At 41.6% G+C, this 27,522-nt stretch overlaps 3 long non-coding RNA genes across 3 annotated transcripts in view; all 3 read right to left on the bottom strand.

The window, feature by feature from the left end:
• LOC144316139 (uncharacterized) overlaps positions 1-27,522 on the bottom strand; it is a 339,579-nt gene that overhangs the window by 272,811 nt on the left and 39,246 nt on the right. The gene's annotated exons all lie outside the window — the stretch shown is intronic.
• Positions 1-27,522, bottom strand: part of LOC144316140 (uncharacterized) — a 162,486-nt gene that overhangs the window by 103,148 nt on the left and 31,816 nt on the right. The gene's annotated exons all lie outside the window — the stretch shown is intronic.
• Positions 841-27,430, bottom strand: LOC144316141 (uncharacterized). Its single transcript, XR_013381968.1, has 4 exons — positions 27,064-27,430; positions 24,297-24,786; positions 8,171-8,309; positions 841-2,340 (listed from the first exon to the last, which is right to left on the bottom strand). It is a non-coding gene; the product is annotated as an uncharacterized LOC144316141 (long non-coding RNA).

Below are 27,522 nucleotides of genomic sequence, written 5' to 3' on the forward strand. Positions count from 1 at the left end.
TTTTTACAGTAAGAGATTACAGTAAATCCTGATAATAAAATCATGGTATCAGCATATAGGAGTGCTTATCTCCTTAGCAAGGGGTCATCCACACAGCTCAGAGAGAGATGATGTCAAGCCATTACAAAAGAGTTGCTTTAAAATGAAGGTGTAGACTACATCACATTACATTTTACTTCCAACTGAATTAAATTTATCTATTGACCCAGATTTTCATATGCCATTAAAGTACAGCTTCTACATTAGTTTTAGTAGCTCTGGGGATTCTATGAAGCTAAACAGCGAAGTTCAGAATAGATTCCTGACCACAGAGGCAAAGGCCAAGGAAAGATCAATAAAAACTGCAAATAACTGTGTGCTTAAAAAAGAGATTTCAGCACAAAGTGATGAATAAGATGGTGGTCAATAATGGAAGAGCAGTGCCTAATTCTCTTTGTCTTGTCCTGTTAACTATTTACCTGACAGACCCCAGCTTGGAATTTGTCCAGAAGACTTACTGGCCAGCATTTTAGACTTAACAACTAGTGAGTTCAAGGTCTATAATCTGTGAGGAATGGAGAATTGACCATTAAAAAATGGAAAAGACCAACCTTTAAGCCCAACCAAATGGGCCCATTCTAATGGGGTTACAATACAAACAAGTGCTACAAAATAAAGCCACTACTCCACAAGTCTTGAATATCCTAGAGGCAGGCGATTCCCATCAGCACTTTGTTTATTTGGAGCCATGCAGTATGAGGGTGTTCTCAGTCAGAAAAAGGGTTAGGGTTGATTTCCTTATTTGATGTTCTTCTATTATTCTATTCCTAAGAAAATAAGAATGAAGATTTTTGAGTTGAATTCGTTTTTCCAATGTTATTATTCAAAAGCAGAGCAATTTACTAAGTCCTTTCTTCTCAAAATCCATGATCTCAAAATAGCTCCTATAAGTATCATTGTCTTCCCTGTCTGTTAACTGGCTGATAAAAACGCCTAGAGGGTGGAGGAAATGAAGCAAAATGCCAATGCAAGTCAGACTTCCTTAAAGTGCTGGGACCAGCCCTGATTCCAGGTCAGGCACCTGAGTCCCCATGGCTGTCAGTAAATCACCCTGTGCAAATGTAAATCCCTCTACCAACAGGAAAATGTCCCATTGCCCTGAGAATAGCTCAAATCTGCCCAAGAGGAAGAGGTTTAGATTCGCAGTCCTAAACTAAGACAGTTGCAAGCGATTTCATTACTCATTTTTTTTTCTAAACCAGCCAAATATTTTATTCGGAATATCAAAATGTACTCATCACTTACTCTAGATAGAAGTCTATTTCCTATCTATAAAATGTGTTGGGACAGCCGGGTGGCTCAGCGGTTTAGCACCGCCTTACGCCCAGGGCCTGATCCTGGAGACCCCGGATCAAGTCCCATGTCGGGCTCCCTGCATGGAGCCTGCTTCTCCCTCTGCCTGTGTCTCCGCCTCTCTCTCTCCCACTCTGTGTCTCTCCTGAATAAATAAATAAATAAATAAATAAATAAATAAATAAATAAATAAATAAATAATAAAAATAAAAGAAATTGCTATATAAAATGTGTTGGCAGGGTGCCTGGGTGGCCCAGTGGTTGAGCGTCTGTGTTTGGCTCAGGTCATGATCCCGGGGTCCTGGAATCAAGCCCCAAGGTGGGCACCTTGCTCAGGTCATGATCCCGGGGTCCTGGAATCAAGCCCCAAGGTGGGCACCTTGCTCACCCACACTTCTCCTTCTCCCTCTGCCACGCCCCCTGCTTGTGCTCTCTCTCACTCTCTCAAAAATAAATAAATAAAATCTTTCTTAATTTTTTAAAGATTTATTTATTTATTCAAGAGAGACAGAGAGAGAGGGAGGCAGAGACACAGAGGGAGAAGCAGGCCCCCCACAGGGAGCCTGATGCAAGACTCGATCCCGGATCCCAAGACCACAACCCCAGCCAAAGGCAGGTGCCCAACCGCTGAGCCACCCAGACGTCCCTAAAATCTTTTTTAAAAAATGTGTTAGCTTGAATGATATCCTGACTCCATCTTGCTCAGGAACTTATATGATTCTATAAGTGTAGGTCTGTAGGAAGAATTGGCACAATAGCAGTTTCTGAGGAGGCAGGGCGAACCTTTCTCAGAATGCTTGCTCACCATGAACTGAGAAACACAAACAGGTAGATGAATATAAGAATAGCATCTAAAGGGGATCCCTGGGTGGCTCAGTGGTTTAGCACCTGCCTTTGGCCCAGGGAGCGATCCTGGAGTCCCGGGATCAAGTCCCACGTCGGGCTCCCAGCATGGAGCCTGCTTCTCCCTCCTCCGGTGTCTCTGCCCCTCTCTCTCTCTCTATGTCTCTCAAAAATAAATAAATCTTAAAAAAAAAAAAAAAGAATAGAATCTAAAACAAAGGAGGCAGCATGCTAAAGACACTTTGTACTTCCTGGTTCACATTCAGAATATCATATTCTGCTCTAGGAAACACATCCTAACAATGATGCTGATAAAGTGGAAGGTAGCCAGGAGAGGGTGATCAGGATGGTGAGGCATGAGGATACCTTGTGCTGTAAAGAACATTGGAAGGCTAGAGGGTTAGGTCAATATTTGGAGCTCCTGGGAAGATTGACAGGGGGCTTACCATCAGAAACTACCTAGGAGTCCAAATCAGAGAAAGAAGCTATAAATGGACTGGTTGCCCAGCCTCTCCTAAGATCACAGGACTAATGTCAGTCGGCCTCACCTCTCTGTTTACCTTGGTGACTCATGACAGTTCAGGTTTCCAGATCATCCATCATCACCAGACCCTTCTCCCCATATAACACTGTATGTACCTAACTGGCCCAATCTTCCTGAAGCACTCGAACTTTTCTACTACATCCTGTGGAACTCACAGATGTCATTGGCAAAACCCTCCTTTTCTCCAATGCCCACACAAATTCAACTCTTTAAAGAACATGGCATTAGAATCTAGACTCCATGACCTCTTTGTTTCACAAACCACCCGTCAACCACCCATGGCTCACCCTCATTCTCTGAGGCTTTAAAGCTCCTGGTTTTCTGTCCCTTGTTAGCACAACTGCTGTCACTAGTCTTAGTGATTCCACAGCCAACAACTTGGCCTCTCAGGTCCTTGACCTCATCATCTCTGATGATCATTTCCTATTTCTGAAATCTTGCTCCAGCCCTCTCATTCTCAGATCACCACTTTCCCAGATATCTAGATTTCCTGCTGTCCTCAGCAAGCCTCCAGCCTCCCCAGAAATTTCACCAGAGTCTCCAGTACGTTCACTGTCTGCCTCTACCCTCCTTCTTACCCATTTCTCTAGCTTGTACTCTCATTGTTCATCATTATAATCATTCTTTGATGGCACCATTGACTGCCCCACCCCTCTATTTTTCTGAGTTGGAGGCAAAACTTGGTTCCTGTGAAAACCCCATCTCTACCTACCCAGCACCTGCACCCAGATGGCCAAAAATGGTTTAATTAACTAACACACTGTGGTGCTGACTGGTTCTAACTTTGAAATCATGGTCACAGGTCTCAATGGGGTTGTTAGCACTATGGAGCAATCTCACTTCATGCACTAGGAAATTCACTTTCCCTCTGGCCCAAATGCCAGTTCCATGCTTCTTTCTCTTCAAATTTCTCCAAAGCCCATTTTCACAGCCCCTCTTGGCTGTATCTTTCCTTCTTTGAATGTGGTTTGATTCTGAGTTCTCTTCCCTCTGTACCTACACTCTCCCATTTATCTAGGCTATGGATTTAATTACCAACTATACAGTGAGCACAGATTTATTTCTCCTCAAGGCCCCAAATTTGGACATCCAACCAATGACTCCCCTTGAACATCCAATAAGCACCTCAAATTTACCATAACCAAAATCTCTGTTTCCCACACCAAAACTCTGCTTCTCCCCCAATTATTTCCATCTCATTTTCTGAGTTGCTCAAGCCACAAACTTATGAGTTTTCCATGATTCTTTTCTTTCACTCACTCCTTACATCCAATCTGCCAACAAAATCTGGGTATTTCAGGGACACCTGGGTGGTTCAGTGGTTAAGCATCTGCCTTCAGCTCAGGGTGTGATCCTGGAGTCCTAGGATCGAGTCCCACATCGGGCTCCCTGCATGGAGCCTACTTCTCCCTCTGCCTGTGCCTCTGCCTTTCTTTGTGTGTGTCTCTCATGAATAAATAAATAAAATCTTTAAAAAAATAATATTAAAAAAGATCTGGGTGCTTCATAACTTAGGAATGGAAACTGACTTTTTAATACCTTCACAGCTGCCACGTGAGCCTAAGCCCCCACCATTCAGCTCTCACCTGGATGAATACAATAGTCTCCCTGCTTCCACCCTTGCCTTCTGAATTCCATTTTCCCTTTGGCTGCCATTAAAACATACACTTTCCTACTTGAAAACCTTCAATAGACTCTGCATCCACTTATAATAGAGTCTGGACTCCATATAAGGTTTTTCATGCTCTAGTGACTAACTTAATGCTCTGATCTCATCTCCTACACCTCTTCTGCTCTCTCACCAGGCTCCAGCCTCACTGTTCTTCTTGCAGTGACCTAAACATGTATATGGAAGGAAAATAACTTTTCCCTCTACTCTCTTATGTATAGTGCCTGGGGTTCCACAAACTGACAAAGGATGGGTTAACAGGAGAAAATATTTATTACACATACATACAGAAGCCTTTATACTAAGGAAGGGGTGTGGGGAAATGGGTAGAACAAAAGCTATATACTATTCTAACAAAGAGCAATAAACTGTGGAGAAGTGACAAGACAAAGAAAATGGCTTAGGCTTCAAGGGCTGGTAAATTGCAGGAAGTTAAATACATGACAGAAGCAAATGGAAGATAAGGGTTATTTTAGTGAGATTTATTATGCAGACTTAATCTCACACAGCCTTTGGTGATAAGAGTGTTTCTAGTGATTAGAGTCCTCTTCTTTCTGGATTGGAATGGGGAGGGGTACACTTTCACAAAGAAAAACATACACCCTGTCTTCAACACAAAGGGGGAGGATAGACAGCTTTTCTTACATCTGCTGTTTCTCAAGTTCTCTCAGCTCAAAATAGTCCTTATGCCAAAGTAGTACATTTCAGGGTGGCATAATCTGATTTCCTTCACAAGCTTTTCCTGTTCCTCACTATTGTACTTATTGTTCTCACCAGTTGGAACATTCTCCAATTTTATGTCATTTAATTCTTCACTGAAATGTCACCTCCATAGAGGTAATTTCTGAACACTACATCTAAAATACCCCCATGGCTCTTATCCTGATTTATTATCTGAATTTATGATGTGGGTCTAGTTACTTTTTTGCTAAGTCACCCACTAGAATGCAGTCTCCATGATGGCAGTATTTGTATCCTATAAACTGCTGTCACCACACCTAAAACAATCCCTGACACATAGTTTTACTGGTCAATAAATATATATTACTTAGATAAATGGGTCATTATCAGGCAGAGATGTGGGCACCTTTTTGTTGGGAAAAAGTTATTTTCCCTTCTAGAAAAATTATCATAACTGCATGAATCAAACATATGCTGAGCATTTTGACTATCGGAAAAATTTTGCTTAAGGGTAACTTTTTTCCACAAAGACAACTGATGAAAATTTTGGCTGCCCAGCATATTTTCCCTCTTCCTGACAACAGCTCATTTTTTTTAGGGAAAGGACACTCTCTGTTATGTATAATCTTGATAGGACAGTAAATTAAGTTTCCTTCGTCAGTCTATCCTACCACACTGTCCTCTATTTCTCTCCCTTGACCTCTCTATTTTTCCTCCTACCTCTCTCTCTCTCTCTCTCTCACACACACACACACACACACATACACACACACACATACACACACACCCCAAGCTAAGAGGTGGATTTATAACACAAGTCAGAATAATGAGATTTTGTACATGGAAATTTGTGACTGAAAGGATTGAAAATGTGTTTGGAGGACATATCTTGCAGCAGCAACTCTGAGACAACAGATGTTCCTAAGCCTGAGTCTTTAGCTTTCTATGGTGTCTACAGACTACACAAGTTTTCCCCCGACTCCCCACCCCAGGGAATTGCCTTATGTCTTAAGTTAGTCGAATTTATTTATGTTGCTTAGAACCAAGGAACAGCGTTACAAAATTGCCTGAATTTCTTGATAGAAGGATCTGGTTTAAAAAGACATGGGGCACCTGTCTGGCTCAGTCAGTAGAGCATCTGACTCTTGATCTTGGAATGGGGAGTTTGAGTTCTACATTGAGTGTAGAGATTTCTTGCCTAGCTGGCTCAGTGGGTAGAGCATCTGACTCTCAATCTCAGGGTAGGGAGTTTAAGCCCCATGTTAAGGGTAGAGTTTACTTAAAAAAAAAAAAAAAAAAAAAAAAAAACATTCTCCTCTGAGTTCCAAGAACAATTACATTAATACTTGGACTTCTTGATCTCTTTTTCAGAATATATATTTTATGTCCAGACTGTTCAGAATTTAAATACATTTAAGTGGGCCCTGAGCAATGCTGGTTTGTCCTTTATATTTAGTTTCATTTAATTATATATGGTAAATGTTATAGAATTCTCATTAAAAATGCATTTTTAAATATAAAGGCAATTTGCATAATATATTTGGAAATAAGTACCCCCTAGAATAATACTGTATATTTCCATAAGTTTGGTTTTGTAACTGTGGAAGGAGCCTCGGTGTCCAACGAAAGATGAATGGATAAAGAAGATGTGGTTTATGTATACAATGGAATATTACTCAGCTATTAGAAATGACAAATACCCACCATTTGCTTCAACGTGGATGGAACTGGAGGGTATTACGCTGAGTGAAGTAAGTCAGTCGGAGAAGGACAAACATTATATGTTCTCATTCATTTGGGGAATATAAATAATAGTGAAAGGGAATAGAAGGGAAGGGAGAAGAAATGTGTGGGAAATATCAGAAAGGGAGACAGAACGTAAAGACTGCTAACTCTGGGAAACGAACTAGGGGTGGTAGAAGGGGAGGAGAGTGGGGGGTGGGAGTGAATGGGTGACGGGCACTGGGGGTTATTCTGTATGTTAGTAAATTGAACACCAATAAAAAATAAATTAAAAAAAAAAGAAAAGAATAAATCCTGAAAATAAAAAAAATAATAAAAAAATAAAAGTTTGGTTTTGTAAATATGCATGTGAGTGCATAAATGAAGGCCACATGGAAACTAAAAACAGTAATTATGTAGAAGGAAACATCTTGAAAGTCAAAGATGACTGTAGTTTATCATGTACACTATGTGTACTTAAAAGACATAATTTTAAGGAGAAAAAGTTTTAAGCATGTTCAGGGAAATAAAGTTTGTTTTCAAACTCTTAAATATATGAAAGTACAAATACAGAAGCTCCATAGGATGATGATAAAATTGGAAGAGTGCTGTATTCTGATGATAGGATGACCAACCACAGTAGTTTGTCCAGGAAGACAGTCACCCTACATGATAGTGTCCCTAGTAAAAAACTGTGTTGTAGCCTAACTTTGACAGATAACTGCTGATATAATCAGTAAATAAAGTTTTGGGGGGCTCATGTATTCATACAATGCTAGACTTTGACAATACAATCAGCCTATATAACATTCATTCATTTAACAAATATTAATTGATCACTTGCTGTGTACTAGTGATAAAAGATAGTTGGAAGAAAATAAGGCAGGGACAAGGGGCCCCTGCCCTAAGAAGAAACCACCCTTAAAAGGATTTTATACTACCCAGGAAGGAGCCCACCTCCCTTTCCCATGTGATAGATGACAAAAACCTGATTGGATGACAGGTGCATGGAGGGTTAATCAGATTAAAACAGCCACCAACAAGGCCCTAAAAACCCCTAGACTTACCAGAGTCTGGGTGGCTCAGTTGGTCATGTGTCTGTCCTTGGCTTGGTTCATGATCCCAGGGTCTCTGGATCAAATCCCTCATCCTGCTCCAGGGAGCCTGCTTCTTCCTCTCCTGCTGCTCCCTCTGCTTATTCTCTCTCCATCAAATAAATAAAATTTTTTAAAAAGCAAAAACCCTAGACTTAGAAACTCTGAGGGCCACCCTCTCAGGTCCTCTACCTCTTTGGGACCTTTGTACTCTATCACTCAATAAATTTCACTGTCACTCAATAAACATTGCTTTGCTGCCCACCACTCTTCTGCTGGTCTTACCTCTTCATTCTTCGAAACGGCATGACCAAGAACCCCAAGCACCAGAGGAGGAGAAATCCTGTAACACTAGCATTGTGGTATTTCCTGAAGATCCTGCAGTAAATGAGGCACAGTTCTTGCCTTCAAGTACCTTAGCATACTAAAAGAAGATAGACAAGCAAACAAGTAATTAGAATACAGTGTTACCTAAGAGACAGATAGTACAAGAAGCTGTGAGAGTACGCACGTAGGTAGAACACCTAACCCAGCCTTAAGAGGGCAGGGTTGCCTATCAAAATACCATGGACTTTCTTCAGAGAGTTGGAACAAATTATTTTAAGATTTGTGTGGAATCAGAAAAGACCCCGAATAGCCAGAGGAATACTAAAAAAGAAAACCATAGCTGAGGGCATAACAATGCCAGATTTCAGGTTGTACTACAAAGCTGTGGTCATCAAGACAGTGTGGTACTGGTACAAAAACAGAAACATAGATCAGTGGAACAGAATAGAGAATCCAGAAGTGGACCCTCAACTTTATGGTCAACTAATATTCGACAGAGGAAAGACCATCCATTGGAAAAAAGACAGTCTCTTCAATAAATGGTGCTGGGAAAATTGGACATCCACGTGCAGAAGAATGAAACTAGACCATTCTCTTACATTATACACAGAGATAAACTCAAAATGGATGAAAGATCTAAATGTGAGACAAGATTCCATCAAAATCCTAGAGGAGAACACAGGCAACACCCTTTTTGAACTTGGCCACAGTAACTTCTTGCAAGATACATCCATGAAGGCAAGAGAAACAAAAGCAAAAATGAACTATTGGGACTTCATCAAGATAAGAAGCTTCTGCACAGCAAAAGATACAGTCAACAAAACTAAAAGACAACCTACAGAATGGGAGAAGATACTTGCAAATGACGTATCAGATAAAGGGCTAGTATCCAAGATCTATAGAGAACTTATTAAACTCAAGCAATCCAATCATGAAATGGGCAAAAGACATGAAGAGAAGTCTCACAGAGGAAGACATAGACATGGCCAACAAGCACATGAGAAAATGCTCCGCCCTCACTTGCCATCAGGGAAATACAAATCAAAACCACAATGAGATACCACCTCACCCCAGTGAGAATGGGGAAAATTAACAAAGCAGGAAACCACAAACGTTGGAGAGGATGTGGAGAAAGGGGAACCCTCCTGCACTGTTGGTGGGAATGTGAACTGGTGCAGCCACTCTGGAAAACTGTGTGCAGGTTCCTCAAAGAGTTAAAAATAGATCTGCCCTATGACCCAGCAATTGCACTGCTGGGGATTTGCCCCAAAGATACAGATGCAGTGAAATGCCGGGACACCTGCACCCCGATGTTTCTAGCAGCAATGTCCACAATAGCCAAACTGTGGAAGGAGCCTCGGTGTCCATCGACAGTGAATGGATAAAGAAGATGTGGTCTATGTATACAATGGAATATTACTCAGCCATTAGAAACGACAAATACCCACCATTTGCTTCAACGTGGATGGAACTGGAGGGTATTATGCTGAGTGAAATAAGTCAATCGGAGAAGGACAAACATTATATGGTCTCATTCATTTGGGGAATATAAATAATAGTGAAAGGGAATAAAGGGGAAAGGAGAAAAAATGAGTGGGAAATATCAGAAAGGGAGACAGAACGTGAGAGACTTCTAACTCTGGGAAACGAACTAGGAGTGGTGGAAGGGGAGGTGGGCGGGGGGTTGGGGTGACTGGGTGATGGGCACTGAGGTGGGCACTTGATGGGATGAACACTGGGTGTTATTCTATATGTTGGCAAATTGAACACCAATAAAAAAAAAAAAAAAAAGAGGGCAGGGTTGCTGTTCTAGAGCCAAGTACAAAGGATAAGGCAAAACTTGTAAGTGATGGAGAGCATTACATCATTATATGACTGGAAGTGTTTCTTTCTCAGTGGCACATAAGATAATGATGCATCTTAACTTGGTGTCATCTCAGATACAATTAAATGCAGTGTTTTTAAAAGAACTGATTTGTATTCCCCAAATGAATGAGAACATATAATGTTTGTCCTTCTCCGACTGACTTACTTCACTCAGCATAATACCCTCCAGTTCCATCCACGTTGAAGCAAATGGTGGGTATTTGTTAGTAAATTGAACACCAATAAAAAAATAAAATAAAATAAAATAAAAATAAAAAAAGAAAAAAGAAAAAAAAAATTTAAAAGAACTGATTTGGTTGTTCTGCTGAGTGAAGCCAGTAAAGGCGGGGGGAGATAGGATCAACAATAGATGGAAGCAGGGGTCACCTGGGTGGCTCAGTGGTTGGGCATCTGCCTTTGGCCTTAGGGTGTGATCCCAGAGTCCTAGAACAGAGTCCCGGGATCGAGTCCTGGGACAGAGTCCCATGTCAGGCTCCCTGCAGGAAGCCTGCTTCTCCCTCTGCCTATGTCTCTGCCTCTCTGTGTGTGTCTCTCATGAATAAATAAATAAAATCTTAAAAAAAAAAAAAAAACAATAGACGGAAGCATAGAGGTGAGTTGTGATGCTATTGCAGAAGAAAGATGCTGGCAACTTGGATCAAAGTCATAGCACAACTGATGGTCTGATTCTGGATATATTTTGAAACCAGTTGATGATGGACCACAAGATGTGCAGTGTGGGACACCTGAGTGGCTCAGTGGTTGAGCATCTGCCTTTGGCTCAGGTCGTGGTACCAAGATCAAGTTTGTGATCAAGTTCGATCAGGTCATGCATGGTTCCACCTGGGATCAAATCCCACATCATGCTCCCCACAGGGAGCCTGCTTCCTCTGCCTATGTCTCTGCCTCTCTCTGTCTCTCATGAAGAGATAAATAAAATCTTTTTTAAAAAATGTGCAGTGTGAAAGTAAGACAAGAATAAAGAGTGATGACAATATGTTTGAACAAGATAACTGGAAAAATGAAATTTCCATTTCCTAAATTAGTCATGCCACAACTTTGCCACTAACACAATGAATGACTTTTTTAAAGATTTTATTTATTTATTTGAGAGAGAGGATGAGCAGGGAGAGTGGCAGAGGGAGAGGGAGAAGCAGACTCCCCGTGGAGCAGGACGCTGGGATTGTGAGCCAAGGCAGATGCTTAAGTGACCGAGCCACCCACGCGCCGCTATAATGAATGGCTTTAGACATGTTGGGGCTCTTCCCTGAACCTCAGTCTTCTCACTTGCATAGTGAGAGATTTAAACTAGATCGGAGTTCCTCATACTGTGTTGATGTGTGTGCCTCTGCAGGCCACTCAGAAGACAGAAAGAAAGGCTGGCAAATTAAATTGTGAACTTTGCGTATTAGGGGTCCATTTAAAGTCTTATTTAAAGATAGGATTCCACTTCTAAAACTAAAAAAAAAAAAAAAAAAAAAAAAAATTCCATCACTGACGTAAACATGTTTTTGTCTCCCCAAATTCATATGTTGACACTCTAACCTCCGAAGTGATACTCTTTGGAGCTGGAGCCTTTGGGAGGCAATTAGGTCATTAGGTCACAAATAAAGCACCATTTGCAAACCAGGAAAAGGGTCCTCACCAGGTCATTGCTCAGCACTTTGGACTTGCCAGCCCAGAACTGTGAGAAATAAATGTTTCTCACCTACACCACCCATAGTTTTGTTACAGCAGCATGAGCTGATGGAAACCATCATTTCACCTAGATGACCTGTGAGACCCTTTCCACTCCAGCTCTGAAGTTCTAGCAACAAGTCCAAATTGTTGATTTGTACAAGTGGCATCAGTCCACCTCCATCACATCATTGCAACAACAAGCAGGAAGTTTGAATGGGCTGTGTTGAGACCTGCCACAGCAGTATCAGCTTGAGTGGCCACCCTGCCTAACAAACTCTGTGTGTGCTTGGTGAGAGAGAATCTGGATCGGGTGCGATTTGCTGTGACAGTGTAGCCCTGCATTATTTTAAGAGGATTTCATTATTTACATCTCCTTGGGACAAAGCTTGAAGTTTCAGCAGCAGGTTTCCTTTTGAAATCTCTTTTAGATTTCAGTTCCTTTCATTCCGGATTTGAGCCTTCTGGCAGTGACGGAAAATTTCTGAGTTATCAGAGTGACTCACCTCAGATGGGTGAGAGCAAAGTGAAACAGGAAACAATTATGATAATAAGGGCCAGAGACACACCCAGAGGTGCTAAGACTATGTTTGGAAACCAGCCAGTGTCTTTCTGGAACATTAATTTCTCCTAAAACATCTACATAATTTTCAGGTTCTTCCGGTATTTTAACACAATGTTTTATTTCAGCATGGTCCATTCTTTTTTTTTTTTTTTCATTTATTTATGATAGTCACACAGAGAGAGAGAGAGAGAGAGGCAGAGACATAGGTAGAGGGAGAAGCAGGCTCCATGCACCGGGAACCTGATGTGGGATTCGATCCCGGGTCTCCAGGATCGCGCCCTGGGCCAAAGGCAGGCGCTAAACCGCTGCGCCACCCAGGGATCCCAGCATGGTCCATTCTTATTATGTGACTCGAGAATTTCTGAGTCCTCTGCTGTGTTCGTGAGGATTTCCATGAAAGGAAGTGGGGTGAGCAATATTGTAGTAACTCTACCCAGGTGGTTAAAGCACTACAGAGTTCGGCATCTGGGTGGCTCAGTGGCTGAGCTTCTTCCTTTGGCTCAGGTCATGATCTTGGGGTCCTGGGAACAAATCCTACATCAGGCTCCTCTCAGGGAGCCCGCTTCTCCCTCTGCCTATGCCTCTGCCTCTCTCTGTCTCTCATGAATAAATAAATAAAATCTTAAAAAAAAAAAAAAAGGCACTACAGAGTTGGACAACATTAAACTCATTTGAAAATACCTTACTTGAACAAATACCTATAAGTGGAGTTGCTGGATCGTATAGTAGTTCTATTTTTAATTTTTTGAGGACACTCCATGCTTTTTTCCACATTGGCTGCACCATTTTACGTTCCTTCCAATAGCAGAGTTCCAGTTTCTCCACAGCCTTGCCAACACTGGTGTTTTGAGGTTTTTTTTTTATAATAGCCATCCTAACACAATGATATTTGATATTTCATTGTGATTTTTTTACTTGTGGTTTTGATTTGCATTTCTCTGATGAGCAGTGATGTTGAGCACTTTTTTATATACTTCATCTCTTGAAGAGCTATCCGCGCCCTTGTGTTCATTGCAGCACTATCTACAATTGCCAAACTAAAAACAACTTAAATGTTCATTGGAGGATAAGTAGATTTTTTTTAAGATTTATTTATCGGGGCACCTGGGTGGCTCAGTCAATTAACTGTAGGCCTTCTGCACAGGTCATGATCTCAAGGTCCTGGGATGTAGCCCCAGGTCAGGCTCCCTGCTCATTGGAGAGCCTGCTTCTCCCTCTCTCTCTGTCCCTCCTCCCTGCTCATGCTCTCTCCCTCTCTATCTCAAATAAATAAATAAATCTCTTTTAAAAGATTTTATTTTAAAAAAAGCTTTTTTAAAAAAGATTTTATTGATTGATTTTTTTGAAAGGGGGAGGAGCAAGAGCAAAGGCAGAATTTTTTTTCTTTTAATGGCATAAGAACTCTGTCTTTAATTTTAGTATATCTTTAAGGAATATTAGCCACATTTTAAAATATTAATTGCGTAAGCCACAACAGCTATTTGTTAGATACAACATAGATAAACGTTAATTCAAAAAGTCAAATCTTAGAAATGTTTAATAAAACCTATTAATCTGTTCTACACTAATGGCATTAATTTTATAACTTAAAAGTCATTATATTAATGACTATGTTATTTATTTCTCGGACCTGAAAAACTGGCATATACTTTAGGTAAAATTACAGATTCACTAAACAAATGTAGAACAATTTTTAAATTTCTTGAGAATGTGTTCTAATTATCAAATTTTCTGTACTAGAGGTCAAATGACAAAAATAGTTTTTTGCAGTGTTTTTCTTTCTTTTTAATTTTATTTAATTTCAATTAATTAACATATAATGTATTACTAGTTTCAGAAGTAGAGGTCAGTGATTCATCAGTCTCATATAACACCCAGTGCTCATGACATCACGTGCCCTCCTTAATGTCCATCACCCACTTACCCTGTCCCCCTACCCCCCTCCCTTCCAGCCACCCTCAGTCTGTTTCCTATGATTAAGAGTCTCTTATGGTTTGCCTCTCTCTCTGATTTTGTCTTATTTTATTTTTTCCTAGGGAGAGAGAATCATAGGCGGACTCCGTGCTGAGCGGGAAGCCTGAGGCAGGGCCAATCTCACGACCCTGAGCCCATGACCTGAGCTGTAACCAAGCATCAGTCACTCAAATGACTGTGCCACTGGGGTGCCCTGTAAGTGGATTTTAAAATGTGGCACATACATACAATGAAATCCTATTCAGCCTTACAAAGGAAGGGAATCCTACAATATGTGACAATGTAAATGAATTTTGAGGACATTATGCTAAGTGAAATAAGCCAGCCACAGAAAGACATACTGCATGATTTCACTTATGTGACTATATCAAATAGTCAAACTCATGGAAGCAAATAATAGAATTATGGTTGTCAGGGACTAGGGGGAGGGGGAAATGGGAAGTTGCTAGTCAACCCGTATAGAATTTCAATTATGCAGGATGAATAGGTTCTAAAGATCTGCTATACAACATTGTGCTCATAGCCAACAATAGTGTATTGTACACTAAAAATTTGTTAAGCGGGAGATCACACGTTATGTGGCCTTACCACTGTATTTAATTTTTTTTTTAATTTTTATTTATTTATGATAGTCACACAGAGAGAGAGAGAGAGAGGCAGAGACACAGGCAGAGGGAGAAGCAGGCTCCATGCACCGAGAGCCCGATGTGGGATTCGATCCCGGGTCTCCAGGATCGCGCCCTGGGCCAAAGGCAGGCGCCAAACCGCTGCGCCACCCAGGGATCCCCTTACCACTGTATTTAAATATATATAATATAGTATTTTGTATATTGACATATACTTATATTAAGTTATATAATATTTTATACATATATATTAAACTTGCTTGGCATTGGCATATTCTTTGCATGACATAGTGGTCAAGAATATTTATTATCCATGCATCTTGGGCAAGTTATTTAATTTAGACTCTCTGTGCCTCCATTTCTTTATCTACAGAATGGAGCAATAATAACTACTTCAGAAGGATGTAATGAGGAATAAATGATTCAAGTGCTTGGAATAGTGAAAGGCATGAGATAAAGAATACACATGCGCATTAGCTTCCACTCTTGCTGTGTTTATCCTGAGGAGTCATCAATAAGAAAAACATCTCAAAACAAAAAATCTCCCAACAGCCTATGGGTAAAATCCCCCTTCTTGTCTCCACTGAAGCACTATGCATCAAGATGCTTCCACTGAGTAGGATATTAAAACCACTGATTATTAAAACCTTATTAAAATCACTGATACAGGACATTTACCTAATGACACATCCATAGAAATGTATGGCTTACTGTTGCATTGAGCCTTCTGTTAATTTCCTAAGGGCCATAGGGCAGGTGCATAGTAAAGGTAAAGTTGGCTGAGATTCCAGAATGGAAGGGGTAAGATGATGAAATGAGGAAGGAAAGAAGCATTCTGGGAAATCTGGGAACTTGAGCAAAGAGACAGTAGAAGGAAAGAGGTGCTTAACTTATTTTTCCTCTCTCACCTTACCCCTGAATCATAGAATATGGGAAAAGACTTCTAAGATTTCTTGTGTAACAAATCTTGAGCTGCTTTCCTCTCAGCCTGAGAGAGCGATTTTTTTTTTCAGAGTGATTATTTTTAAACATAAAATTGTAAGATCTGCTGCTTAAAACCCTCCACTGCCTTCCCATGTCACACAATGCCATCAATCAATACTTCTGGAACGAGTATATGGGGGAGGGTGTTTGACATGTGGAAGATGGGGGTCCCTAGAGGTAGGTGGGTTTACAGGAACACCACTTGCACAGAGAACTGTTACAACCTGAGATTTTCTGTGTTTCCTCTCAAAACCCTCCCATCTTCTCTCCCTGCCCATTTCTTGTCCCTAGAGGTATTGGATCCCCTCAGGACAATGCTGGTCAGAACCTTTTGAGTGTATCCCAGGCCTTCCCCTTTCCCACTTCAAGAAGCCAGTAAAAACCCGCATCCCAAGTCAGAGCATCTTGCATACCACAAGGGTCACCTGGACCACGACAGTTACGGAGATCACTGCTGACTGTGCGAGCTCTTAAAGGAACAACAGAGCCCAGTAGTCAGGGGCAACTCTCAGGCACCCATAGGTCAGGCTTGATGTTTCCACTTAACCACTTCCACACTGTTAGTAAATCTTTCTGAACCTCAGTTTCTCATCCATAAAAGGATGTATCTACTTGGAAGTTGTGACAATAATTAATAGTGACACCTGGCACATAGTAATAGCTCAATAAATATTGGCTATTGTTAGTATTAAAACCTCAATTCCAGGGGCACCTGGATGGCTCAGCAGTTGAGCATCTGTCTTCTGCTCAGGTCGTGATCCCAGGGTCCCGGGATCGAGTCCCACATCAGTCTCCCCTCAGGGAGGCTGCCTCTCCCTCTGCCTATGTCTCTGTCTCTCTCTGTGTGTCTCTCATGAATAAATAAATAAAATCTTTAAGAAAAAAAAACTAAATTCAAGAAGCTAGGAGTAAACCTTTATCCTCCCATTTAGGAGAGTAAGCACAAGCTTCCTCTTATGCTATTAGTCATGATGAAAATCTAGATACAAATTAGATACAAATATAACAATAACCATAATTCTCTTCTGTCCTCTAGTTTCCGACTGTGTCACAATGTATATCGCCCTGGGCCACAAGAACCCCTGGATAAAATGAAGAGGGGGTTTCTGCTGTTTCTACCAGCCCTCTGCCTCACGGCCCCCCTACCCTGAATCCTTTCTCCCACACTCTAGAAACTTTCTACCTTGTCCAAGCCTTTTGCTCTCTCCTGAAATCTTTAGGGGATGCTGATACCTCCCATCTTGTACCCTAGCCCCCACACCTGGCCTGCAGCTTCCCAATCTCTACAAATAGCCTCAATCTTCAGATCCTGTGCATACCCTGTGCCTCTTCCCGCCACCACCGCATCATGGGACCCTCATGCTGGTTGTGAGCCAGCAGCCCTACCCCAGTAGATCCTCCCTTTCCTTCCCTTCTGTCCCCTTCATGTATGGGTTGCTTTCACTGCTGTGCTGCTGAGCAGGATACTTGCCTTGCCTCCATTTTTCAGGCAGAGGCTAAACCTTTTCTCAAGAGTTATTCTCAGGAGTCTTCGCAAACCAGCTCCAGACAATCTACTTTCTTCCCTCTTCCTGAGGTCCCAGGAAATGCACAAGTCACCATGGCCCCTCAAGCAAAATGGATGAGTTCATTACATTCTGTCCAAGTGCCTGATGTACAAAAGCATAGACACCATCCATCTTGGGCTTTCCAAAGCAGTCTGTTTTATATAATTTCCTTTTGATAAAAGCAATGATATATAAGTAAATGTAACTTTCTTTTTTAAAAAAGATTTTATTTATTTATTTCAGAGAGAGAGCGCAAGAGTGAGCGAGAAAGACAGAGAGAGGACAAGTGGGAAGAGGAGCAGAGGGAAAGGGAGTAGCAGTCTTCCCACTGAGCAGGGAGCCCATGTGGGGCTCAATCCCAGGGCCCTGGGATCATGACCCGAGCTGAAGGCAGCCAACTAACCAACTGAGCCACCCAGGAGCCCCTAAATGTAATTTACTTAAAAAAAAAAAAAAGATTTTTTTTATTTATTCATGAGAGACACAGAGAGAGGCAGAGACATAGGCAGAGGGAGAAGTACGCTACCCATGGGAAGCCTGATGTGGGACTCAATTCCAGGACCCTGGGATCACGCCCTGACCCAAAGGCAGATGCTCAACTACTGAGCCACCCAAGAATCCCTGTAATTCACTTTTTACGAACTTTTTTTTATACATGAACTCAAAATTAAAGAAAAACATCTTTGCCAAATATCTATCTTGATTTTGGGTCCCATATCTAAAATAAATAGTTGGTTTATGAGTATGGGGCATGAATGAAAACAGGGGAAGAAGGAAATAAGGATAAATTATGAAAGGTAATCATCTACAAGAGAGTATATTAATCTTCACATAAACACATAAACACTCACTGAGAACCTACTAGGTCCAAGAACATGCTAAGTGATGGGAGGGAATATTATGTCTTAGAATAAAATAGGCTCCCTGGCAATGGAAAGCTCATAAAATAGTAAAGAAGACAGGTTACACAAATATCTTTTTTTTTTTTTTTTTTTTAAGATTTTATTTATTGGGACGCCTGGGTAGCTCAGCAGTTTGGCACCTGCCTTCGGCCCAGGGCATGATCCTGGAGTCTCGGGATCGAGTCCCACATCAGGCCCCCTGCATGGAGCCTGCTTTTCCCTCTGCCTATGTCTCTGCCTCCCTCTCTCTCTCTTTGTGTCTCTCGTGAATAAATAAATAAATAATTTATTCATGAGAAAGAGTTTGTTTTCACTGCTGTGCTGCTGGGCAGGATGCTTGCCTTGCCTCCATTTTTCAGGCAGAGGCTAACCCTTTTCTCAGAGTTATTCTCAGGAGTCTTCACAAACCAGCTCCAGAGAATCTACTTTCTTCCCTCTTCCTGAGGCCCCAGGAAACACGGGGACCCCAATGTGGGACTCGATCCCAGGACCCCAGGACCACACCCTGAGCCGGAGGCAGATGCCCAACCACTGAGTCACCCAGGTGTCCCATTACACAAATATCTTAATATAAAGCAGGCCACAGGAATCACCGTGATTACAGTGTCAATTATTGTGAGTGATTAGAAAGTTCCGATTCATGCTCCCCACCACCACCAAATGAACTTCTTAAAATGGTGATTTCATCATATCATTCCATGACTTAAAAATCCTCGATGAGACCAGAACACTCACAGAAAAGATCAGACTTGGCTTACAGGGCACCTGACTCATCTGCAGATGCTTCTAGCCATCAGCCATATCACCCCCAAATTCTCAGCTCCTTACAAATAGGCCCCTTCTTCTAAGCTTCTTGGCCTGTGCACTTTTGCTTTGCTTACTGCCCCCCATTTCTTCTCCTTCCTCCACTCTCAGCACCTCCACCTTGCCCAACTTGGCCTGAGACTTAAGGACCATGCAACACAGAGTTGCACGGAGCAACACTACAGCTGTTCAATCATGCTAGGCATCACAGTGTTGGCTAAATTGGCCAGCAACCAAAATAGCAACAACCCCCAACACCCTCATCCCCATATTGCTCCACTGTTTCTTTCCCTTACCTGTCGTTTTTCTGCATCCCTAGTCCACAGAACGTTATCTCAATCCCTTAGTCATAATAAAGGCCTGGGTCTGGTCCAAGACCACTGCAGCCTAGTTGTAGGGGGCTAACCATCTCTGCAGCTGATGTATCTAAGGTGGGTGGGCAAGGTAAAGCTCTTCCTCATTCCCGAGAGTACTTCCAGGCCTTCCCTGTCCTTGAAGTATTGCTCTGCATTTAAGAGTTATTCTATCTCTGAACATCGGCTTACTGTACCTGCTCACATTCTTGGACTACTTAGTAAATGGGCATCATCTTGGAAGTCTTCAACATCCATGGGAATAACCCTTTGAATATTGGAGTGTCCTAGTCTCTTGATGCCTCAGTGATAGCTATTTTCACTTCATTCAGCCCTTTCTTATGATCACTTCTGGATGCTGTTATATCTGGAATCATTCCATTGATTAAACTTTGAACAATAATAACTCATCCTCTGACTATGGATGCCTATTTTTCAAGCACCACTATTTCTGAATCCCAGAGGACAGTCTGCTACTTCTTAAACCTTAAACCTTTCATTTCTCTCAATTAGCATTTTCCTGACCTTTTTTAACCTTCTGAACCCAGGATACTAATGTGGTTGATCCTATGCACAGTTCTTTTGTGACCACCATCATTTCCAAGGCACATCTATCTTCACATTCTAGATCGAAACTATGATTATCCTCTCTGCTCCTACATTGGGACAATAAGCAAAATTAGATATAATGACACACATTATGTATATGAAACTACTAAAAATTATTGATCTTCAGCCTCAGCTGGCCCTTTATGATTTTTCTTATTTCCCCTTAAATATTTTAACTTTAACAAATTTTATCAATTCCTCTTCCCCTTCATGTCTAGTAATTGGTCTTTGTCAAATTCTAACCAATTGACACATCTACAACTTTACCTAGATTCCCCCTAATTCTCACCAACTTCCCTCCAATTTCAGAGGATAAGATATCCTTCTCTTGCCTCATGCAGAACACTCCCCCTTCAATCAGCTACCCTTCTCCCATATTACTAACCTCTCCATCACAACTAGTTTCTTGTTGGGGCAGAAGGGTACACAGCAAACTTCTTCTGTAAAGGACCAGGTAGTACATATTTTAGGCTTTGCAGGCCATAGAGTCTCTGTAACAACTACTCAACTCTGCTGTTCTAACATTAAAGCTGCCCTAGACAATACAAAATGAATAAGCATGGTTGTATCCCAATAAAATCTTAGTTATGGGGAACCCTGGGTGGCGCAGCGGTTTAGCGCCTGCCTTTGGCCCAGGGCGCGATCCTGGAGACCCGGGATCGAGTCCCACATCGGGCTCCCGGTGCATGGAGCCTGCTTCTCCCTCTCCCTCTGCCTATGTCTCTGCCTCTCTCTCTCTGTGACTATCATAAATAAATAAAAATTAAAAAAAAAAAAAAACCTTAGTTATGGGCAATGAAATTTGAATTTTTTTCACATGCAAGAAAGTTTTTTTTTTTTTTTTTTTCTTCAACCATTTAAGAATGTAAAAAACTGGGCAGCCTGGGTGCCTCAGCAGTTTAGCGCCACCTTCAGCCCAGACCATGATCCTGGAGACCAGGGACTGAGTCCCATGTCAGGGGACCCCCATGGAGCCTGCTTCTCCCTCTGCCTCTGCTTCTGTCTCTCTCTCTCTCTCTCTCTCTCTCTCTCTGTGTGTGTGTATGTGTGTGTGTATCTCATGAATAAATAAATAAAATCTTTAAAAAAAAGAAGAATGTAAAAAAACATTCTTAGCTCATGAATGATAAAAAAAAAAAAAAAAAAACACGCAGTGGGCCATGTTTTGCCAACCCCTGCCTTAGCCTGTACCAATGGTTCTCAGAGGATGGGCCCAACAAGCAACAGCACCACGTGGGAACTTGTTAAAAATACAACTTTTCCAGCCCCACCCCAGACCTTCTAATTCAGAAACTTTGGGCGTGCAACCCACAATCCGTGTTCTAACAAGCCTTCCAGGTGATTCCGATACTCAAGTTTGAGAACTACTAGCCTACAAACAAAGCTCTCTTTGTTTTATAAACAAGTTCTCCTTTCAAAAAACAAAAACGTACTGACTTTGCACCTCAAATTCTTCCCTTCCTTTTCTTTCTTTCTTTCTTTGAGAGAGAAAGCACACACAAGTGGAGGCTGAGGGAGAGGCAGATTCCCCGCTGAGCAGGGAGCCCTACTTGGTGTTGGATCTCAGGACCCCAGGATCGTGACCTGAGCCAAAGGCAGATGTTTAATCAGCTGAGCCACCAGCCACCTTCTTTCCTTCTCTTTCATCTAAAACTTCCAGGTGACCTGTCAGTCCCTTGCTGTCTCCATTTTCTCCCCACATGCTTATAAAATGAGAGTAAGAATATAACTGAGGAGTTATAGGAACTATACAAGATGTGTGGAAGTCCACATTTCCATAGTGGGGAAGGTGGGGAGTATTTCAACTCCATATCCCAGAAAGGAGACTTGTGGAAGGAGCATTGTCTTCATCCCCACCCTCACTCCATATAGAAGAGTAGAGCTGATGGGTGAGTCTGGGAGAAGGAATGGAGCTTGCCTTGCTCACATAGCTAGCTGGGCCTCTGTAGCTACTTTCCTCAAAGTCTGGAGAGAAACTTCCACAGGGAAACCCAGCTCTGGAGAGCAAAGCTCAGTTTTGGAAAAGATGCCCTATGGAAATCATAATTAGACACATCTCCAAATGGATGAAGCCCAGGGCAGGAACAACAGCGACACAGCTAAACCCTGTTTTTTCAGCTCCTGATAGAATCACTCTTTTTTGGTCTCGGAGTTATCTCGGTCTATTGATTCCCTAATAAATATCCCCTCGGATTCAATGAAATCTATCAGACAACCTCTTTGATTCAAACTTTTAAACAGTCACTAGTGAACTATCACCCATGGGGTCCTATACTTGCCCAAGGCTGCCATAACAGCTTTCCCTAATCCCCCATCTGCTAACAATATCACAAGGGAAAAGCGTTATGTGTGTGTTGTTCTAAAATATATATGCTGAATTTCCATTTTTCCTGTCTATTGCAACCAAAAAATGCAGTATTTAATGCAGATAACAATCATGCTTCCAACTTTGCTTTTGGATGACTAAAAAGACAAAAATGCACCAAAAATATGCCAAGTGTGAGCCACATTAGAAGTGCTGGCAGAGTGTCAGAGAAAGTGGGAGGGTCAGAGAAGCCCTCACAGATGTGTGAGATAGCATTTTTATTGGTGGATAAGGAAGGAAAGAAATTCCAAATGAGGGAACAACACGAGGAAAGTGAAAAAAAGTCTGGCATGCCTGAAGTGTAGAAGACGTGAGAGTTGGCATAGAGACGGTCCTGACAGCCGGGCAGCCTTTAGGGTCTGGAATATGCCCTGCTGAGCCCCTTTGGGATGGAGACGATGTAATTTGGCCATTTGTCTTCAACGGCTCATAGAGTGCTTGCACACAGCAGCAGATTATTAAATATTTATTACATGAAAAAGCAAATGTGTGAAATTACATTTGCTCATGCTTAGCTGAGTGAGTCAGGTGGCCTAACAAACTGTGAGGAGTCCCAGCAGATGGAGCAGGCAGAGAGTCAAACTAGGAAATTTTCATATGAGTTATCGTTTCTTGCCTGATGAGCTCATCAGATGAGTCAGAAACCATTTTTCCATGTTTCTGAGTAGTCGGATGGCAAATGTAAACCTTATTTGCCTCCATCAACTTTTTAAAAGAAAAAAACAGCTATCACAAAAATAAAGTATGTTCACTTTAGAGAACTTGGAACATACCCAAAAATATATAATAAAGACAACTGAAGTCTGTGTAATTTCATTGACTAATGACGTAATTATTATAGCAAGAATATTTTTTCATGTCATTAAAGATTCTTTGAAACTATGGGTTTTTTTGTTTTGTTTGGGGGCATTTTTTAAAGATATTCATTTATTTGAGAGAGAAAGAGACAGCATGAGCAGGAGAAGGGGCAGAGGGAGAAGGTGAGGGAAAAGTCTCCCCACTGAGCCTTGAGCCTGATGTAGGTTCAATCCCAGGACCCTGAGATCATGACCTGAGCTGAAGGCAGAGGTTTAACCAACCGAGCCACCCAGGTGCCCTGAAAGTATGTTTTCTTTTTTTTTAAGATTTTATTTATTTATTCATGAGAAACAGAGAGAGAGAGAGAGGCAGAGACACAGGCAGAGGGAGAAGCAGGCTCCATGCAGGGGGCCTGACGTGGGACTCGATCCCAGGTCTCCAGGATCCCGCCCTGGGCTGAAGGCGGCACTAAACTGCTGAGCCACCCGGGCTGCCCAAGGGTTTTTTTGATGCAATGTTCTGTTAATGCATACATCAAACTATTTGCAGTTTTTTAACCATCCTTTTATTATGGAACATGTAGTTTCCAAATATTCATGACACTCTTGTAAATGTATCTCTAAATATATCTGTCATGATTTCTGTAATCAAGAGTTCTAAAAATCATCTTACAAACCCTAATAAAGCATAAAATATAAAAAGAAAATATAGAGTACTCTGTTCATGTGGAATAGCTTACCAGTAGAAATCTACATGTTCTTCTTCTTTTTTCTTTAAGATTTATTTATTATTTATTTGAGAGAGAGAGAGAGAGAGAGAGAGAGTGCAGTGCATGAGTGGGGATAGGGACAGAGAGAGAATCTTCAAGTAGGCTCTCCACTGAGTGCAGAGCCCCATGCGGGGCTTGATCCCACAGTTCATGAGATCATGACCTGATCTGAAACCAAGAGTCAAACATTTAACTGATTGAGCCACCCAGGTGCCCCTATAGGTTCTTCTAAAAATATCACATACCTAGCATACATTTCCAGTCAAAATTCCAGCACGAGGGCAGCCCCGGTGGCACAGCGGTTTAGCGCTGCCTTCAGCCCAGGGCGTGATCCTGGAGACCCGGAATCCAGTCCCATGTCGGGCTCCCTGTGTGGAGCCTGCTTCTCCTTCTGCCTCTCTCTCGCTCGCTCTGTATCTCTCGTGAGTAAATAAAATAAAATCTTTTAAAAAAACAATTCCAGGGATCCCTGGGTGGCGCAGCGGTTTGGCGCCTGCCTTTGGCCCAGGGCGTGATCCTGGAGACCCGGGATCGAATCCCACGTTGGGCTCCCGGTGCATGGAGCCTGCTTCTCCCTCTGCCTGTGTCTCTGCCTCTCTCTCTCTCTGTATGACTATCATAAATAAATAAATAAAATGTATAAAATAAAATAAAATAAAATAAAATAAAATAAAATAAAATAAAATAAAATAAAAAATTCCAGCACGATTTTGAGAGGGATGTGACAAACGGATTCTAAAAAATACAAAGAATAAGACACAGTAGTTAAGGCAATTTTGAAAAAGAAGAGCAAAGATGGAGGACTTCTCTTACTAGATATTAAGATCACATCACAAAACTACAGTAATGAAAACAATTTAGGGGATGCCTGGGTGGCTCAGTGGTTTAGCCTGCCTTTGGCCCAGGGTGTGATCCTGGAGACCCAGGATCGAGTCCCATGTCAGGCTCCCTGCATAGAGCCTGCTTCTCCCTCTGCCTGTGTCTCTGCCTCTCTCTCTCTCTCTCTCTCTCTCTGTGTGTGTGTGTGTGTGTGTGTGTATGTCTCTCATGAATAAATAAATAAAATCTTAAAAAGAAGAAAGAAAGAAAGAAAACAATTTAATACTAGCACAGGAGTAGACAGATCAATGGAATAAAATAGCAATCCGGAAACACACTCACATGTACATAGAAACTTCATATACAATAGAGGTGGCACCTCTCACAATGAAAAAAAGGTAGATTATTTAGGAATTGTTGCTGGGAGCACTATCTTGCTCCATGGAGAAAAAGCCCTCTGGAGTCCTACCTCATACCACATAGAAATGCTAACGTAATGGATTAGATACTTTTTTTCTTTTTTTTTTTTTTTAAGATTTTATTTATTTATTCATGAGAGACAGAGAGAGGCAGAGACACAGGTAGAAGGAGAAGCAGGCTCCCTGCAGGGAGCCCGACATGGGACTCGATCCCGGGTCTCCAGGATCACACCCGGGGCTGAAAGCAGCGCTAAATCTCTGAGCCACCCATAAAGTATATCTGTATGCTTAGATAAAGCATCTAATCTGGCTGCCCGGATTAGATGCTTTAATCTGAAATAGAAACCAATAAAGATAAGGAGGAAAGTATAGAAAATATCTCTGTGACCTTGAATTAGAGTAGTAGAGAAGTTCTCAAAACCATAAACAATCAGGGAAGAAATGTATAGATTTCAGTATATAAAAATTGGGTTTCTTAGGGATCCCTGGGTGGCTCCACGGTTTAGCGCCTGCCTTTGGCCCAGGGCACAATCCTGGAGTCCTGGGATGGAGTCCCACGTCGGGCTCCCAGCATGGAGCCTGCTTCTCTCTCTGCCTGTGTCTCTGCCTCTCTCTCTCTCTATGTCTATCATGAATAAATAAATAAAATCTTTAAAAAAAATTGGGTTTCTTTTCAAAGAAGGACATCATAGACAAAGTTAACAGACAAGTGACAGCCTAGAGGAATATATTTGTCCCCTTTAAAACTCAAGGAATTCATATGTAGAATAGACAGAGAGGAGCACCTGGGTGACTCAGTCAGTTAAGCAAATGACTTTTGGTTTCAGCTCAGGTCATGATCTCACAGTTGTGGGATCAAGTCCTGCATCAGGTTCTGTGTTTAGTATGGAGTCTCCTTCAGATTCTCTCTCCTTCTCCCTCTCATTCTCTCTCTCTTTCTCTCAAATAAAATATTTTTTAAAAATAATTTTTAAAAATAGAATATAGAGAAAACTTCTATATATCAACAAGAGGCAAGAAATCCAATAGATAGGATGCCTGGGTGGCTCAGTGGTTGTGTCTGCCTTCAGCTCAGGGCATGATCCCAGGAGTCCTGGGATCGAGTCCCACATCAAGCTCCTTGCACAGAGCCTGCTTCTTCCTCCGCTTGTGTCTCTGCCTCTCTCTCTCTCTCTCTCTCTGTCTCTCATGAATAAATAAATAAAATCTTTTTCAAAAATCCAATAGAAAACTGGACAAAGAATTAGAACACACAAATTACAGGAGGAATATGAATGCCTAACAAATCCATGAAAAGATGCTCAAACTCTTTTTTTTGTTTTTTTGTTTTTTTGTTTTTTTTTTTTTGCTCAAACTCTTTAGTAATCAAATAAAGCAGTTAAAATAACAATGAGGTACCACATTATAAAACGTTTAAAGTTTAATATCAAGAATTAGTGAGAATATGAGGGCTCCTGGGTGTTGTAGTCAGTTAAACACCTGACTTGGTTTTAGCTCAGGTCATGATCTCAGGGTGGTGACCTCAAGCCCTACTGTTGCTCAGCAGGAAGTCTGCTAAAGTTTCTCTCCCACTTTCCCTATGCCCCTCCCTGTGCTGGCTCTCCCTCTCAATCTCTTTCTCTAAAATAAATAAATAAATCTTAAAAAAAAAATGAAGGAAGGGTACATTCAAAGGCTGTTGGTCTACAATGGTAAACTGATGCAACTAAATAGTTAGGCAACTAAATATGCCCCAGCAATCACACTTTTGGGAATATACTCCACAGAAACTTACATGCAGGTGTTTACTAGAACCAGTCTGAAGGTGTGCATCTCAGCATTGTTTGCAGTGCCAGGGAGTTGGAAGCAACCTGGCCACTGGTGGTCAAGAAGATAACTCCATCAGCTGTAATGTATCCAATCAGTGGGAAACTAAGAAGCAGCCAGAATTAATGCAGCAGATATATATTCAGCTATGTGCTTAGCTCTTAAGACATAGTGTCAAGTGGAAAAAGTGTGAGAAACAAAATAAAATCAATAGCACGGAACCAGTGTAAATTTAAAATGCTCTAAATAATATATAAGTCTCAAGCATACTGGTGGATGCCTGTGAGCAAAGTAGAAGAAATAAGAATGGGGGTCAGGAATAAAGAGGACCTTGTACAGACCTAAGACGACAGAGCATAATCGTTGCTATTCTTCAGTTGCTTAGGAAACGAACTAAGCAAACTTGGAACTCTTAGAGTAATCAAAC

Source organism: Canis aureus, chromosome 6 (genome assembly GCF_053574225.1).
Source record: "Canis aureus isolate CA01 chromosome 6, VMU_Caureus_v.1.0, whole genome shotgun sequence".
NCBI lineage: Eukaryota > Metazoa > Chordata > Mammalia > Carnivora > Canidae > Canis > Canis aureus.